The sequence below is a fragment of the Pelmatolapia mariae genome, linkage group LG17, assembly GCF_036321145.2.
Source record: "Pelmatolapia mariae isolate MD_Pm_ZW linkage group LG17, Pm_UMD_F_2, whole genome shotgun sequence".
Lineage (NCBI taxonomy): Eukaryota > Metazoa > Chordata > Actinopteri > Cichliformes > Cichlidae > Pelmatolapia > Pelmatolapia mariae.
Window position 1 is genome coordinate 39280962 of NC_086242.1, and position 12461 is coordinate 39293422.

Here is a 12461-nt window from a genome sequence, read left to right on the forward strand (position 1 = left end):
GCTGCACCTGAGTTGGATACATTATCGGGAAGGTTAACACATGAATACATTTTTTAAAATTCAGCTTTAAGTATTTTTCAAAGCTTTAGAGGTAAGTGCTAAGTACAGTATTGTTTACTGTGATCAGGACTATAATCACCAGTGCTGATGTTTATATGGACTGTAAATAAAGTTTGAGCAACAATGTAAAAGTAATAAAGGTAAAGAACACAAGAACAAACAAGCTTCTGTTTATTTTCACAGTGGGGGTCCAAAAATATGACTGAAAACTCAAGAAGACGGTGCTTCTGCACCAAACTAGAATCAGACTGGCCAACTCCTTTTTCTCATAGTGTTAACCTTTGTGAAGAAGAAGAGTAAAGCACGTCTCAGGTGAGGAACCCCAACCCTCAGTGTGGGCTGAGACCGAAGTCTCAGACTGGTGTATGTACAAATTCAAAGAAGAGAGAGGAGGACAGCAAACCCACAGTGGAGCAGGGTGAGGAGAACATTGAATCTGAGGGATTTTATTACACTTTGGGGTCTGACACCTACACAAGCCCCTCGTGTTCATAAAACAAATCCTAAACTGAAGCAAGAAACTGTTTTAGTGTTAAATGGATATTTTTATTTGTAATGATAATAATAATATTAATAATAAGGAGCCCATTGTATAAGAAAATACATGTAATGACCCCTGATTATAGGTATGATCCAGATTAATGAAATCACTGAAAAACAAATGTCTGATCTGAATTCTTTCTGATTAGATTAGATTCAAGGATATTTCAGAGTCTAAGTCATACACAGGTATGTTTTAAACATTCATTTGTTTCAGTATATTAAGACTTATGGGGCTCAAAATCACACTCTTGATTATAAAGCTCGATTTTTATTATGTTTTTCTAAAACACAGTGAAATCCCTTTACTCTTGTTGTTAGACTTTTTGTTATTCTTCTATTTCAATAAGACATAAACTAAAGTCCCGGCTTATTTTATTTAAAATGAGTGAAAGCGGAGAACTCCAACCCTCCAGTGGGTTTTCAGAGAAACCGAAGAGACAAGCGACACTGAAGAGGAAGCTTTCAGCTGATGATGAAGAGGGTCCCCCGGAGAACAGACGGTGGTGTGTCCGTTAGACCCTGAACATCTCACACTGCAGGGACGGGGCCGGAACCATTCGTGCTACTCAGCGTTTGCTGTTGGGACAACATGTCTGGTTGGACACTTTAGCATATGTTAGCTTAGCAATGAGCAGAGAAATATTAAACGGCGCCTTGTCTCTAAACACACTGATTATTACTCGGTTATAACCACTTGAGTGTGAGAAGCTACGACAAAGATGTGATATTAGGAGCTTCATTAACGTACATAAGGTTTAAAGCGCCCTGCGGACATGTTTAGCGTTACACCACAAGATGGCAGCAGCGTGCCCCAAACGCCCTCGGGAATAGAAACGTTGTAATCACTGTCCTGCACCATGTGGCTGTTATTATACTGCATATGATATACTCTTTATATGTAATAGGTACCTGTGCTGATGTTCCTCCTTCTGCCCCAGATATATGCCCTCCACACAGACTAAAACACGGAAACGAATAAAAACTGAACTAAAAATAAAACAATGAGAAAATACAAAACTATCACAGCTCTGAAAGCCATGGATGAATCTGCCTGAGACGCTTTAGGAGCGGAGCAAACTAAGATGAAGGTCACAATGTAGGCCCGCTCTAAATCTCAACCACATGGAGCAAAGTTTACAAAGTGAACATCTAAGGCTGCTTCATGATTATCTTTGGCAGTATTATAATCATCTTATGTACCATACAGTGAATTCCTTAAACGTTAAGTAAATTAATTTAAATAAATGATTAAAAGGTAAGAGTGTGGCCTAAACGGGGCTAGTGAGCCCGCTACACCTGCTGTTGTTGCCCTGGGAAATGGCTGTACAAGCCAAAAGTGACCTTCCATCCACTGGCACAGTTCAGCTGGTTGTCCATCTCACAGCTTTTGTAACCAGGTGCAGGTGCTGCAGCTGGCTAGGCCAGGTTGAAGACGCAGATGTGTGATTCTGTCAGTTTTCCCACCTTTTCAGTCAGTGCAGGAGCCCAGAGATTCCCATATTATACTGCAGATGCTGCAGCACCTTGAAAAGATGCGACTTTCAGGATGTGTATGTGGCTTTTTTGTTTTTTACTTTGGTTGGGCTTTTTTTGTTTCTAGTTTCAACTTTTACACCTTTACCACCGCTGATGTGGTAATTTTCCTTAAAGGTGCGACACCTGTCATTATGTACCTCAGCGCCCACACCAGTGTTGCATGTGACACAGTCAGTGTGGTGGAGCCTGCCTCCACAGATGTCTATGAGCATGAGTCGTTGCAGCATTAGTCGGGTTGCACAGGCCTACAGACTGGTTGGCAACCACTGGATGTTGGGGGGGGGAAATGTGTATTCCCAGTGTAGTGGGTGAATAGTTGCTGTCAGTTGTACCAAAAATCTCCTTGCGATGGCTTTGGTCGCTAGCAGATTGCAGACACTCATTGTTTCCAATTGGTGTTCGACTTCTCGCAGTTTCCCTACTGCTCACAGAGTAGATGGCGAGTGTTTGCAGTGCTGATAATCTATAACTGTAATATGTCTGATAGGGCAGACAGCCTGCTGTGATGTACTGTACTGTTACACTCTGATGTACTGATATAAGGGTGATGTTAGCGTAAATGTTATCCAGTTCTATATGTGCAGACAAGCAGCTCTGTGGCAACTGAAACATCTTAAATTTGTTGGCCATGAATATGGCAGAGACAGTGCTGCTGTGGGGATAAAACCAAATGGGTTCTCTGGGGTTCGTTCTCAGACTGGCAGCTAATATAATAGTAATCAGTTCGCTCTGGGATGGAGCGTTTATGTTGGCCTCTTTTGAAAGGTTTTCCATGTTGTGTGCCAGAGTGCCTGAGCCCTGCCCAACTGCCTCTGCAGACAAACATGGAAAATATCCCCCAATAGCTGACCTCCATAACAAGGTTTATGGAAAAAAGAAACATAAATGTTGAGGCTCGATTTTTCCCAAGAGAGATTGGCAGTAAGCAATAGACTGATTTTTTATTTCTCATGCCAAGCACGTGCAGAAGTCAACCACCAGAACTACATAGGCTTGGTCATGTAAAGCAGCACAGCTGGAGCACTGGCAGAGACAGAACTCTATAAATGTTGTTTAGGTGGGGTCACCTGCTTTACCAGCCTCATGGAAACTTTGTTCTTATACAGTCATTCCTCAGAAGATAGAGGAGGGCACGTGGGTGAGCCAGCTTTAACCTTTAACAAACAAGGGCAGGACTAACAGGGATACTAATCCACTGACTCATGGGCCACACTTCCCTTGACACATAACAGGCACAGAAAGAGCATGGATCTTTGTCCCCTGGCAGGTGAAAGCCAGTAGTGTACAGTGACATGTATCACGTATGTATCCATGAAAATGTTAGACGTGCAGATGCTAGCGACTTTGAGATTCGTGTCCCAAACACGAATCGTTTACTGTAGATAAAGTTTGTGATAAACAAAAATGCAGTATAGCTGGCCATAGCCATGGATGTGATTCTCAGATCATTAGTAGTTGAGACCTTGTGAAGGGTGAGCAGGTTTCTCCAAAGACACTTTGAAAGGGCCCAAAACTTCACGTGCACGGTCGAGCTCGCCGAAGGAGTTTACAGGCTGAGGAGATGACCTCACCGTGCTTTCACGTAAAATGATGACGCCACCTGTGAGAATCGCTGTGATCTGCTCTGCACTGGGACTGCTTTCTGCTGAAATGAGTAGATATGATAGTAGATATGAGATCTTCAAGTCTTCATCAGATAAAGCTGTGTGACTAATGTCATCCTGTCGCACTGTGTGACAACGGACTGAAAGGGTGCAGTAAATGCACAATGTGTCTTTGTGTACTGATTTTTCATATTCTAGATAGAATTAAATTATAATATATAATAATGTCCCAGCTGTTTTCTATTTTCACTGCTGAATATCAGATATTCTTTTTTTCACAGACATAGTGACTTGTTGTCATCTTTTTTATCTCAAAGTAAAAAATTATACATTTGTCTCCAAGGTTGTACAATTTTACAGAACTTGATTCTTACAAGTTTACTTTCTTCTGAAACATCCAGAGTAGCCTTGGACCCTGATACAGGTTCAGTCTGATGAGGTCAGGCTGTGTTTGGATGCCCCTGTCACTGTGTGTCACTGGAAAGGTTCAGTTTAGGTCTGAGAGTGGAAATCAAAGCTTCCTTTCATTCATCTTTAACTTTTAAGAAAATGAAAGCATGTTAAATTTTGAAGAGACATATAATCGAAATTATATGCACATGCCCCCCCCCCCCCACACACACACACACTCCACTGATTCCAATTAAAAACAACAAAGTCAAAATAAACTTTATTGTCTTCTGATTCTGCCTTTGTCTAATTGATACTTTATCATTTTAAATCTTTGCTCTGCTAGAGTTGTTTGAACAAAGCAATGAGGCATGAAGTCGGTGAGCACAAAGCGATTGTTTAATTTCTCATTAACTGTGGCTCATCATTTCCAGCATGTCTTTCTGTTTCATTATGAAAAAACTGGCTCACACCTTCCTGCTACAGCAGTGATGATGCAACGACACACGTTTCTTTTTAACCAACACTCGTTAATTACCAGCAGCAAAAGATAATACTGGACATTGAGATCTGAATTATGCACAGTATGCCATGTCAGGGGTGTGTGGTTAATTTTCCCAGTGGGCCAGAAACTGGGACAGTTATGGACGGCCACACCAATAAACTGCACTCAGTCATGTTCGACATTAATCTGATGTCTCTATAAATCGCTGCTTTATCCTGAGTGCATGCTGCAGGACTCGTACCATGAATGTCATAGCTGAGGAGAAGGTTTGGACTGTTTGGCCTGTAGAGCTGTATTTCTTAGGGCATGTTAGGACCACAGAGTTCACTGAATATTCTGTGATAAATCATCAGACAGTGGCTTACTGCTTTTTGGGATCTTTGTGGGGAGTCACGTTGCTTTTGTAGCTTTGCAGAGGTTCAGTTGTCAGTTCCTGCTGTGCATCAGTCAAGTTCTCATATTTCTATGTGTGTTTAATCTCGTTATGGCCATTCAAATTCTGCTTTCCATAAAACAGTGAAAAGGCCTCCGATTTAGTTCAATCTCTCTATTCTCCGTCACTCTTTCTTTTTTATAATGTAAATGTATTCTTGGGCCTATGTGTCTTCAATGCATTTATAGTGAAACTGCATATGTGTACATACGTAAACAAAGTTTTACTAGAATTTCCAACAAGGAAAAAAAGAACAAAAAACAAAACAGTAAGCCTTTCTCTGGTGGAGAGTTTATCAAAGACTTATTTACATTTAAATACTAACTCAGTATTGACCTCACGTGTGCTGCTCAGGGACAACCAAAGTCCAGGATCTTGGACTTGAGCTGGTGGTAATTTTTACACATAATGTAATATAATCTGCATTTGGCCCCCTTGCTCAGGGGTACCTCAGGGTAGCCGTTCAGTGGATTCGAACCCCCGACCTTCTGACCACTGTACCTACTGAACTATCCCTAAATTGCAGATACACTGTGACATGGGGCTACTCTAACCAGACCCTGGAGCAGATGGAGAGCTGGTTCATGAAGGCTACAGAATAAAGACCATTGTCACCAGCTGCTGTGAAACATGGTGCAGTCAGACTTTCTGTCACACATCTTATTCTCAGCTGCTGTAGATGTTTTGGCACCTTTAACATTTTGCAGCGTTAGCATGCTGTCTGTGTGAAGTTTTGAAAGTGCTACAGTTTACTGGTATTAAGCTTGCATAATCAAGTCTTTGTTATTACAGACTTCTTCTGTACTAACGCTACTCTGCTGTTAAGGAATGACGTTTGAAGTCAGTGAGGGAAGAATGAAAATGTGCTCGAGGCATGTGTTGCAATTCCAGCCTCATCTTTCTACTTAATTATGACGATCGGGCTCGCCTCTTCCGTTCCTCTGAACCGCTTTACCAGCAGTGAACGCATGTCCCTCTTTCTTTTTAAAACAACTGAGCGTCGAGCAATGATATTTGTGTGGGTTTGATTAACACGGTTGTTATTGCACAATTTGTGCTGTTTATCCAGGACAGCTTACAGTAACACCACTCCGTACAACCTGGGAGGTCCCAGTCTATCCAGCCTGGGAGGTCATGAGAGAGGCACAGCAGTGAGTGTCTACAGCTGCCAGTGAAACACGGTGGAGGCTCTGTCATGGTTTGGGGCAGATGGTCCACAGCCTTTGATACTGTGGACCATCATATTCTGCTAGATAGGCTGAGACACTGGGTGGGTATATCAGGGGCTGCTTTGGACTGGTTTGAATCCTATTTGCATGAACGATCCTTTTCTGTGGCTACCTCTAAGTACAGTTCCTCTTCTACTTTTCTTGCCTATGGTGTTCCACAAGGTTCAGTTTTGGGGCCTTTATTGTTCTTACTGTATTTACTTCCTCTTCAACACTTATTGAGCACTTTTAAGGACATTTCGTATCACTGCTATGCAGATGATATTCAGTTATATATCTCCTTTAAGCCCCATGATGTTTCCAAGCTACAGATTTTGCATAAGTACATAGACTCCATTAGATGTTGGATGGCTGGAAACTTTCTTCAACTAAATGAGGAGAAGACTGAAGTTCTTGTTTGTGCTCCTAAAAATTTTGTACCTAGTGTTATGGAAAACTTGGGTCCACTTGCTACATTTGCAAAACCGTCTATCAGGAGCCTTGGTGTTAGTATTGACTCAGCTCTGACTTTGGATGCCCATGTAAAATCTCTGGTTCGCTCCTGTTTTTATCACTTGAGAAACATTGCTAAGCTGAGTCCCATTGTATCGCGCTCCGAATTAGAAATTGTCATTCATGTATTTATTTCATCTTGTCTGGATTATTGTAATTCTTGATTTACTTGTTTATGTAAAGCCTCTTTGGAGCATCTGCAAGTTGTTCAGAACGCTGCTGCAAAGCTTCTGACCAAGTCCTCCAAGTTTTCCCATGTCACACCCCTGCTGATTCAGCTGCACTGGCTCCCCGTTAAATTCAGAATCCAGTTTAAGGTTTTGACCTTGACTTTCAGGGCTCTGCATGGACAAGCACCAACATATATAAGTGAACTTTTACATCCATACATTCCCAGCAGGTCCCTGAGGTCATGTGACCAGGGCTTGCTGGCTGTCCAGCACACGAGGCTGAAAACAAAAGGCGACAAAGCTTTTGTAACTGTGGCCCCCAGATTGTGGAACTCTCTCCCTTTGAGCCTGAGATCTGTGGACTCAGTGGTCGCTTTTAAAAAACAGCTAAAAACTCATCTTTTTAAACTTGCTTTTGGTTGATTTTTATTTTTAGGTTTTAGCTTCTGTGAAGCACTTTGTGATTTTTATCTTGAAAGGTGCTATATAAATAAAGTTTTACTTACTTACTGTGTTTCAGTCAGTGGTGTCGGGGAGCTCGTCAAAATCGATGGAGTTATGAATGCAGAAAAGAACCGCCACATTTGATCTTATATGCAACAAAGCATAAAAACCCTTTCAGCCATGGAAAATATCGATGTGATCAAAGGTTTTAGCAGTGCCAACATCTTTGCCAATAACAGTTTTTGAACTTATTCAGTTGAATGTTATGTCTATAGCACCAAATCACAACAAATGTTGCCTCAGGGTGCACTTTAGTATTCTTCACTATATCATACAAACATGTTCTGAAGAAAAACTGAAGCGTCAAACAGAACATCTGGGCACGGCTGTATACCACTGCTGTTCAATCATGTGTTCGAGACACAAGAGGCTTGTCCTGTCTCTCTGCATACATAGACAGGAGTTAGATTTAGCACAGGTACTGTGGTTCCTCTCATCTGCACCAGACCATTTTCTACAAACCTGTCTCTGATGTTGTTCAATACAAATTCCCAGATGTTTCCTCTCTGTAGCACTTGTGAGTGATATTTGGTGCCAGCTTTTTCCTGCCTTGGTTGTTATGTTGAGTCGATACTATGTTGAGTAAGTAGCTACATTTTTACCTCGTAGCTTTGTAAAAATGAACCTTTACCCAGGACATGAATGGGTGAAGCTGCAGCTGTCCATTGAGCTGACTACAGAAAAACAGTTGGTGTATGTACAGTATGACTGGAATGACTCAGCTATACACTTACTGGACACACACACACACACACACACACACACACACACACACACAGAACGAGTGTTTGTGAGCAGTTCAGCATTGTCCGGATGCTGAAGCCTTTTTTGGTCCCACCATGTTTAAACCCCCGTCTAAAGGTTTTGATTCAGCGCCTCCTCATGTGTGCTGCGTCTGATGATCCATTTTTCCTGGTAGCTCATTTAAACATACTCCACAGTGTGTTAACATGTCATCCTCCTGTTTACATTTTTCTGGTTGGATGACTGCAGAATGGTCATTAGAGATCTTTTTGTCAAACGTGGCAGAGCTGCTCACCTGTTGACTTTATAACCTCAAAGACAATCTTCATACTTTTTATGCAGAATGAACCAATGTCCTCTGTTCGCTGTGCCTTGCACGGCATTTCACATCTGTTTACTTGGTTGTATAATAACTTGGCCTTGTATGGCCGTCTCACACACAGTTTTCACACAAAGTATTTAATCTGTGTTTCAATAAAAATCCACTTTATTATTAGTACAGGACAGATGTGAAGCGCTGCTTTGATGTATTTCTTCTGCCTGTGTAACCATCCATTCACTGTGTGTGGTGTGTTGTGTAATTGTCCTGACCTCGTGCTTCAATAGTCACACAGGCTCTAATCATTTGTTTGACATGAGAAGGATTTTCAGAGCTCATGGTTGGGTGTAGGGGGGCAGTGCAATTGTTAAAGTCCCAAAAAGGAAAAAGCTGCTATCCAACCAAAAAAAGAAAGGACACTTGGATGCTGTTCATGATTTCAGTGACTCCTCCTTCAGATGGTTCACGGACAGGATTGTGATTCTGACTCGGTGGATTCTGATCGGTCAGTCTTGGTCTCGGCTGCAGCTACAGCATGCTGAAGCCGTGGGAGGTAATGGTTTTTCTCAGAATACTCCTGTTCTGACTCAATTCTTAGCACCTCATGAGTGGTTTGAACTTTACTCACTCTCTGGCTGGGACTTAAGGTCAGGGTGGACTTCACTGGGGCTTGAAAATTCCCAACAAAATGACATTAAAATGACACTATAACCACACTGGTGGGCTGCGACAAACAGGAGTTTTAGATGAGTTTCTCTTGTTGTGTTTATGTCATCATACAGGTCTCTGCAAAGAGGAAACTCAGTCACTGTTCTCACCAAAGGACCGCAATGGGACTTCAGTCCAGATCTCATGTTTCCCACTTTGCCTGTTATAAAGGTCCATCTGCTAAACACACAGACACATTTTAGCTAGTTTATCACTAACTGGGATAACCGATGAAGTGAACCAAAGTGTTGTACCCACTGCATTTACTTCATGTGTTTGCTATACATTTTGCATGCATATTTACTGCATATGTTCCCAGCGTGGCATTTGGCTGACTCCTGTCTTGTCGTGCAAACTGGGCGTGTGCTTGAGCTCCACTTCCCGTCATAACGATGTGTTTTGGCTTTAACTCTCATCTCAGAGTTTTCAACAAGGTCCCGGAAACAGGAGCGCTGCTCACTGTCACAACAAAGAAAGCCAACTCCCTCCTGTCACAGTCACTAAACAGGAGCGAAGGATAAATGCTTTATTTTACTTGATCACACCTTCAAAATTATCCCCAAACAATCAAATACAAAAGGAGAACATTTAAAGACAGTAAATTCTTGATACTGGTACTTCCTGGGAAAAAATGACATTTATTTTTTCTGTGCAGTGGCTCTGATAATGTTGGCTTTATTGAGTCCAACAATGACTGACTACGAGATCTCTCACACACAATCATGCTCTGTTAACCCCCCGCCAACAAATCTGGGTGTTTGTTTGTTTTTGTTTTGTGAAGTCTTACATCTCAAATCTAATAAACATTTTTCAACTTTGCTGAAAAATAAGGTTTTGACATTTCCCCCCTCACATAAATTATGCTTCACCACACATGCATACAAGATTACAGTTTTATTAATGAGCATATGACAACGTGAACAGCATGTTTGCTCATCCCACAGATACAAGAAAAACGTACACTTATCTAGAGCTCTTCTACAATAGAAACCTGAGAGATGCCTGACAACACGCTACACTATTCAAAAGAAAACCACAAGAAATCATATGATTCCTCTGTGAATTTGGCAGTGGTGGGGAGGATGAGCTCCTTTTAACAGGAAGAGAGCACCAGAACAGGCACTGTAAGGGGCAGCCATCTGTCATGACTGGTTGGGGTGACAGGAAAGAGAAGAAAAAGAAGACCATGGAAAAATGAAGACAAACTTTGGGAGAAAGTAAAAGCAAATGTAATGTTAGTGCAACGGTGACACGAGTGAGGTAGAGATCATGGGAAGTCTCCCAATAGCAGGGATAGTGAAGAGTCAGCCGATCCACTGCTAACTATAAGCTTAATCAAAGCCCAACACATCAAAAGGCAAGCGTCATATCGATGATGCTTCGATAGAACAGCCCGAGTAAAAGCACCTGGAGGCATTTCAAGAACGCTGCCGAGTTCAGAGACTTGTTTCTGGAACGATGGTGCCGTTCAAATGATCACATTCAAAAACTCATTTATATACACAGTTGTCCAGTTAAAGAAAAAATATCTGTCAAGTAATTAAGACAAATGTGTTTGTGCAGGATTCTGTTGCAAGTGCAAAGTGTGGTGGTGTTTTTCCAATAAAAGTAACAGATCTGAAAGGCTGCGTTTAACAGTGGTTGTTGGCTCAGAGCGCCCTGACATTAAAAAACTGTTTTGTTCTATGACTTCATTCTTATTAATGCAACACAAGTTTGAAAGAGGGGTACATATCCAATGTCTTGGCCTTGTTTAAAGGTCGGCTTAAGATCTGGAAGTGGCCTCTACAGTCGACCTTCAAAGCAGCACCAGCCTTGATTCTCACTCCTCAGCTTTCGAGTGCTATCAGTGGATCGAAATCAATAAAATTCGCTTGGCATTCCAGGCCAACATTCCACTTGGTGTGTATCTCCATCGAATGCCTCAGTGAGGGGCCGTGATGACTGCTGTGGCTCCCTCATGGCTGAACCCAGGGCTGTTCATCTAGCCAGAGACCAAACTGCTGGATAAAGAAAATCCAGCCTGCTCTGAGTTCTTACTCCCCCCACACCAGAGGAGCATAATGACCTACAAAGACAGGCCTGCTTGCAGTTTACTGTCAGCCTCAAATGAGACAAACTAATTAGAAACAGAGAGAAGCGAGCAGCAGTGACCAGTATGTAGGCATTCCAGGTTTACAGCTGCCTGAACACAATCCATCTCTCATCTGAAGGCAGAGGAGGAGAAATGAAAAGGCAAGCGTGAAGGCCAATCGCTCTTTATCTCGTGCCAGCCTGCTGCCTTTGAGTCACAAATATGGCACACTTATCTCATCCACCAAAACCATGTGGAACTTGTTAGCTCCCCCTTTCAGCTTACTTCCCCCTCTCCCAGTTATTCTGTTGTGTTTAAATCTATCACATAGCGAGCAGTTAACGAATCCTGGAAGCAACTTTGTCCGACTGCCCAATCATCTCAGCCGTGGCATGTTAAGTTTGAAGGTTTTGCCAAGGCTTTGAATAAAGTTAGCTACAGTTGGGGGTTTTTAGGGTGTGTGTGTGTGTGTGTGTGTGTGTGTGTGTGTGTGTGTGGGCCAGGGCCAGGCACATATTGCAGTGAATTAGCCCCTGGCAAACCTTGGAAGTGGGTAAGGTGAGCATTCCCGGTGTGCTTGGCGCATTCTCTCAGACTGTGTTATGCACGAGGCAGTGAGGTGTGGGGGTCTTTGTCATGGCAGGAATGTGAGTCAGGTTTCCAGGCCAATGCTAAGCTGGAGGAGATCAAACCAGACTGCTGTTTGGTGGAATGTGACGGTAATTAACTATGGTAAGAATCACACCCCGAGTTTTTTTGTTCAAGCAACAAGTTCAGGCAGCCAGAGATGTCAGCCTCAAGAGTGGCCTGTCTGATAAGCAGCCATCCAGCTTTAATCTGATGATGTGATTTCATGAGGCTGCCAGCTGCAGACTGGCAGTGGCTTTTCATGCAAACGCAGAAAATGATTCTCAACAGCCATTTAAATTCAACTACACTGACTGAAAATTCCTCAGGAGTCCGCTGACAGCATGATTTATCTCGTTGATAGCAGGTGATGCATTTAAGAGCGCCCTGCGTTGCAGATAGATCCCAGCGCTGCAGCATCGTCACCCTGCAGGTTAATTAAGTCCTCGTAGTAGCACATGTTGACTAAAGTGAGAAAGAAGTCTTGTTGTTATTAGTGCTCTGCGATGTTTCGATCAGATTT